We start from the raw sequence: 7,097 nt of genomic DNA, 5'->3' as shown, positions 1-7,097 counted from the left end.
ATCTCAAGCCACTCTCTCTCACTGAACTCAAAGCTAACCACTTAAAACAACTCTGTATACAGATTTGGCCTCAATACCAATTAGACAGACAAAACCACTGGCCTGAGTTCAGGACTTTTGATTTCAATATTTTATCAGATCTCACTAACTTCCTCAAACGGAATGGAAAAGGGTCGGAGGTCCTATATGCCCAAGCTTTTTGGGCCCTTCAGAGCAGGCCCTCCCTATGCAAGAATTGCTCTACCCATGAGGTCCTTCTATGCACCTTGCCTCCCCCCATAAAGGGCTCTTCTTCAACTAACTGCTGGTCATGACCTTCTGCACCCCCAGAGTTTGACCCAGCGGACGAGCCCCCGCCCTATCTGCCACCCCGCCAACCCTCTCCTTCCCCTTCATCCAATTCACCTACTGACCCCAAAACCTCTCCTGACTCCCCCTCAACCCTGCTACTCCATCTCCCTGACTCCCCCTCCCCTCTTCCCTCCCCTCCTGCCACAGGGTCACGTACCCAACATGTGTTTCCCCGGAGAGAGGTAGCGGGGTCAGAGGGCCCCACCCGAGTCCATGTACCATTTTCATTGTCAGATATGAGCCAGACAGAAGAAAAGTTAGGGTCATTTTCTGAAAATCCTACCAGATACAGAAAAGAATTCCTGAGACTCTCCCAGGCCTATAACCTCACATGGAGTGACATATATTATATCCTAAATGCCACTCTCACACTTTCACTCTCATGAAAAAGACCGTAACTGGCAAGCGGCAAAAGCCCATGCTGATCACTTACATAACCAAGACTGGGATAGCACAATTGCGGATGAGGCGCTGCCTCAATTAGATCCCCACTGGACTTACCAGCCCAATGACCCAGGTATCAAGAGGCTCAATCATATGATTACTTGCCTTCTAGAAGGAATGCAGAAGAATACTTATATCCATGTCAATTATGATAAAATCAGAGAAATCACCCAAGGGGCAAATGAAAATCCAGCCTTATTCTTGGCACGCTTCACAGAGGCAGTCCAAAGCTACATATCACCACCCCTGCTGGGTTACTCTACCTTCATGTTCAATTCATCAGCCAGTCCACCCTTGACATTAGACGCAAGCTTCGACAACTAGAGAAGGGCCCCGATACCCCTCAAAGAGACCTTCTAGAAGTAGCCTTCAAGGTGTTCAATAATAGAGAGGAAGAAGCTAAGAGAGAAAAAGACCCCGAGAGAAAAGCTAAATATGCCCTTTTGGTGGCAGCAATTAAGGGAAGAGATCAGCCTGGCCCAAGTCATCCCAGACTGGGACTCAAGACCGCCCCCCCCACCCCCCCGCCACAACCGCCCGCCCCTGGACCCTGCTTCCGATGCAACCAGTCAGGACACTGAGCAAAAGCATGCCCAAACCCGCAGCCCCCTACAAAAACATGCCCGACCTGTGGCCAGTGGGGACACTGGAAGATGGACTGTCCCCAGGGACGCCCTGACACCCCTGGAGAGGTCCCCACCTCCCAGACCTGGAGAATGGAATGTCCACAGAGACGCCCTGGTGCCCCTGGGGAGATCCCCACTTCTCACTAAAACCCCAGCCCAACACTACAAGAGTTTGTCCAATGACAGGACCCAGGTTCCAGGCCCCCAGCCCATGTCCCGGACATGAGCTCGGAACCTAGGGTAGACGGGGTAGTGGCTGGAAAAAAGACCTCCTTTAGAGTAGACACTGGAGCCACTTTCTCTCTCTTAACTTCCTATTCTGGCCTAACTCAAGATTCAGAACTCAAAATCAAGGGGGTCTCTGGAGTTCCCTTAAGGCCAAAAATCAGTCCTCCATTACTCTGTCAATTTAGAAAATCAACCCTCATACACTCATTCCTCATAATGCCTAAGTGCCCAATGGCACTCCTGGAGAGAGACCTATTATCTAAATTGGGAATCTTTATTACCATTCCCCTCCTCGATACAGTCTCTATATTCTGCATGCAGATGACACCTGGATCGTCCCTATCTCTCACCTCTGACCTTCCCTTGGATCTACCCACCTTAGACACCTAAGTCTGGGACACTGATCACCCATCCATAGCCAAACATCATCCCCCAGTCCACATTACCCTAAAAGACCCCTCGACTATAATCACCCAACAACAGTACTCTCTCACCCCAGAGGCCCACAAGGGACTTAAGCCTATCATAGATAGTCTTCTTCAAGCCTCTATCTTAATTCCTACCCATTTACCACACAACACACCTATTCTGGCAGTAAGAAAGGGACCAAACTCTTGAAGACTGGTCCAGGACCTGAAAAATATCAATGAGGCAATTATGCCAACATTCCCAGTAGTCCCTAATCCTTACACCCTTCTGTCTGCCATACCCCAACTGCAAGCCACTTCACAGTATTAGATCTCAAAGATGCCTTTCTCACTATCTCCCTCCACCCACTCTCCCAACCCCTTTTCACCTTCACCTGGCAAGACCCCAAGACTCACATTTCCCAACAACTAACATAGACAGTTCTCCCCCAGAGACAGCCCCCACATTTTTGGACAGGCTTTACAAAAGGACCTACAGACACTCGACCTAGCCCCAAGTCATCTCCTCCAATACGTAGATGACCTCTTCCTTTGTAGCCCAAACCCAAAACTCTGTCTCCAACATACTGCCAAACTCCTTGGGGCCCTGGGATCTTAGGGTTATTGGGTGTTCTGATCCAAGGCCCAAGTAGTACAGACAAATGTCACCTACCTGGGGCTCTCCATATCCCACCAACAAAGAACGATTCCTCCAGATAGAATCCAGGCCTTGATTACTGTCCACTTCCAAAAACGAAAAGGGACTCCTGCCTATCCTCCTCAACTCTTTCCATATCTGGATCCCTAACTTCTCCCTCCTTGCAAAGCCGCTCTATGAGGCAACTAAAGGATGTCCAGATGAGCCCCTCTTTAATCCCTCCTCCCTGGCCAATCCTATTTGCCGGCTCACCCAGAGCCTCCTCAGAGTGCTAACTCTCCACCTGCCAGATCACACCAGACCATTCTTTCTCTTTGCCCATTCCAACCAAGGACAGGCCCTGGGACTTCTATGTCAGCAGGCTGGAGACACCTGGTCTCCTATAGCCTATCTGTCAAAAGAGCTTGACATGGTGACCAAGGAGTGGCCTCCCTGCATACAGGCCATGGCTGCTATTGCAGCCCTTGTACCCGAAGCAAATAAACTCTCTAGACATGCCCCTTTAACAGTCTGTTCTCCACACACCTTCTGACACTTACTATCACATCAGGCTTTCCTCTCCCTTCACCCTTCCAGGGTACAGGTCCTACACGCCTTTCTCCTCGACCCTCGGCTCTCATTCTCCACCTGCTCTCCCCTTAACCCCATCAGCTTATTACCCACGTCCTCTACAACAGACCCTCTCCGACATAGCTGCAGCCTAACAGTAGATCTTTTTTTTTTTTTTAATTATTACTTTTTTACTTTACAATATTGTATTGGTTTTGCCATACATCAACATACATCCGCCATGGGTGTACACGTGTTCCCAATCCTGAAACCCCCTCCCAACTCCCTCCCCATACCATCCCTCTGGGTCATCCCAGTGCACCAGCCCCAAGCATCCTGTATCCTGCATCGAACCTGGACTGGCGATTCGTTTCATATATGATATTTTACATGTTTTAATGCCATTCTCCCAAATCTCCCCCCCACCCCACAGAGTCCAAAAGACTGTTCTATACATCTGTGTCTCTTTTGCTCTCTCACATACAGGGTTGTTGTTACCATCTTTCTAAATTCCATATATATGCGTTAGTATACTGTATTGGTGTTTTTCTTTCTGGCTTACTTCAGTCTGTATAATAGGCTCCAGTTTCATCCACTGCCGGGAGCCAGCACGGGAGTCCCCACCCATAACAAGGTTATGTGGGAGCGTTCTGGTGGGCAAGGTGAGCCAGAACTTGAGGGGTGCCCCTCTGGGCCTGCCTGAGCATCTACCCCAAAACCAGAGTCTGCCTACTTTACTGCTTTGTGCTCACCTACACCTCTGACTCTACGGGGACCTGTCCCCCACCACCATTCTCTCTCTCTGGAAAAGAATTAACTTACAGCCCCAGTTAATAAAGTTCCCAGGTGTGACAAGAGTGTTTTAGTTCACAAACCCCTCAGATGGCTCCCTAACTTGCCTGACAGGTTTACCTGGACTCCTACAGCTATGCATACGATTGTTTACAGTCTCCCAGCCGGGAGAGGCACGGGAAGCTTAAGATATTCAAATAGTATAGAGCCTCTCGGAGACTTAGAAATTGTCAGAATAGAACTAGTAGAAGATTTCATTGTTGGGCCAATGCTTGCTGCCAAGTTTCCACATCCCCTGTATTGTATCCTTGGAAGTGTATAATTAATATAGTTGGTATGTAGAAAAAATAAGTAGTGGCCTTGGTGTTAACAACTTTAGACCCTTAAAGTAATAAATTCTTTTCTTTGTTGTAAACCCACTGCACCTTTGCCCTACAGGAATGCAACTTTATCTAACACCTTCAGAGGATGGCGCCAAACTTTAAAATAATTACTCTTAGAGAAAATAAGTCTTATGGTTGACAAACCTTTATCAGAGTCATAAAATGTTAACAGGCCTTCTGGCCAGAAGATGATGGAAATCACCTAAACCATTTGTATACAATAAATTTGCAGAAAAGAAAGCCTGGTCTCAATAAGGATCAAAGACTGCTGACTTTGCATGATTTCATACCCCCTATTATCCTCTATGTGCAACTTAGGGTATAAAAGCCCCTGTTGAAAATAAAGCTATGGGCCTTGCTCACCGAAGCTTGGTCTCCCCGTGTCGTTCTTTCTTGTTTCCTTTTCCTGCTTTTCTCTTCTGTTCTTCCTTCATGCCAAAATAATTGGAGTGCGGGGGTCCTCTGTGACCACTTATTTGCCTGGGTTTCTAAGACCCACTCGAGAAGGTGCCTAAGGTGGGGCACCTTCTGCTATTTGAGAGGGCACCTGCAGCCTCCGTGGTCAGAGCAAGTTTGGTGTCACGAACTTTATTGATTTCCCACGTAAACCAGTTATTATTGAGCATCTAATAAATCTCTGCTTTGCTATTCTAATCGCCAATGCCGTCATCCTGAGGGAATCCCTGGATCCAACCGGGGCTGGACCCCGAGAATCCACCTCATTAAAACTGATTCAAATGTATTCTTTTTAATGGCTGAGTAATACTCCATTGTGTATATGTACCACAGCTTTCTTATCCATTCATCTGCTGATGGACATCTAGGTTGCCTCCATGTCCTGGCTATTATAAACAGTGCTGTGATGAACATTGGGGTACACATGTCTCTTTCAATTCTGGTTTCCTTGGTGTGTATGCCCAGCAGGGGGCTTGCTGGGTTGTATGGCAGTTCTATTTCCAGTTTTTAAAGGAATCTCCACACTGTTCTCCATAGTGGCTGTACTAGTTTGCATTCCCACCAACAGTGTAAGAGGGTTCCCTTTTCTTCACATCCTCTCCAGCATTTATTGCTTGTAGACTTTTGGATCACAGCCATTCTGACTGGCATGAAATGGTACCTCATAGTGGTTTTGATTTGCATTTCTCTGCTAATGAGTGATGTTGAGCATCTTTTCATGTGTTTGTTAGCCATCTGTATGTCTTCTTTGGAGAAATGTCTATTTAGTTCTTTGGCCCATTTTTTTATTAGGTCGTTTATTTTTCTGGAATTGAGCTGCAGGAGTTGCTTGTATATTTTTGAGATTAGTTGTTTGTCTGTTGCTTCATTTGCTATTATTTTCTCCCATTCTGAAGGCTGTCCTTTCACCTTGCTAATAGTTTCTTTTGTTGTGCAGAAGCTTTTAATTTTAATTAGATTCCATTTGTTTATTTTTGCTTTTATTTCCAATATTCTGGGAGGTGGGTCATAGAGGAGCCTGCTGTGATGTATGTCGGAGAGTGTTTTGCCTATGTTCTCCTCTAAGAGTTTTATAGTTTTTGGTCTTATGTGTAGATCTTTAATCCATTTTGAGTTTATTTTTGTGTATGGTATTAGAAAGTGTTCTAGCTTCATTCTTTTACAAGTGGTTGACCAGTATATCTTATCCAAAACTCCTTTCAACATTTAACAGCCCATCCTAGATCCAGACACTCCAGACATCAACTGGTTTGTTGATGGCAGCTCTCAAAAATCCCCACCCTTCGCAGCAGGATATGCCATTATCCAGGTGGACCTTTGTCACAATTATGAGACCCAGACAATTGAAGCTTCACCTCTGCCACCTCACACCACCTCCCAACAGGCAGAACTGATAGCTTTCACCAGAGCTTTGACTCTGGCTAAAAATCTAAGGGTTAACATCCACACAGACTCCAAATACGCCTATAACATACTTCACTCAAACATCCTAATACAGAGAGAGAGAGAGGTTTCCAAACCCAAAAGGGATCCCCCATTATTAACTCAGACCTCATCCACAACTTCTAGAAGCAGCACTCTTACCAAACAAAGCTGCCATCCTCCACTGTAGGGGACATCAAAAGAGAAGTCTCATATCAGCCTACAACAATGCTGCAGACCAGAAGACAAAAGAGATAGCCCTGTCTCATCTCTCCCTCCAGCACCCTGTCATCTTACTTCTGACTCCATCCGACCCTCCCACCACCAAAAAAGTCCTCTTATCTACATTCACTCTTTCATCCCTCATCCAAGACACCCCAACAGTTCCTCCATAACTACTTCCCTATATTCATTGCTGACCAACAATATTTAGATAACCTTACCTGCTCCTGTCAAACATGTCAACGTATTAAGCCCAATTCCAACCTTAAACCTACCTCCTTTCCAACTCATCAAATGCGAGACAGCCTCCCAGCTGGCAGATAGACTGGCAGATAGACTTTACTCATATGTCCCCGGTTTGGCAATTCAGATACCTCCTGGTCCTTGTGGACACTTTTTCGGGATGGGTAGAAACATTTCCCACTACAAACAAAAGAGCCCACACTGTGGCCCAAATCCTCCTCACAAAAACTATCCCCAGGTTTGGCCTGCCTTCATCCCTACAGTCTGATAAGGGCCCAAAATTTACATCCAAGGTCACCCAACAACTTGTCCAATT

The sequence above is a fragment of the Bos mutus genome, chromosome 3, assembly GCF_027580195.1.
Source record: "Bos mutus isolate GX-2022 chromosome 3, NWIPB_WYAK_1.1, whole genome shotgun sequence".
Classification (NCBI taxonomy): Eukaryota; Metazoa; Chordata; class Mammalia; order Artiodactyla; family Bovidae; genus Bos; species Bos mutus.
Note: the sequence above shows the minus strand (reverse complement) of the source record.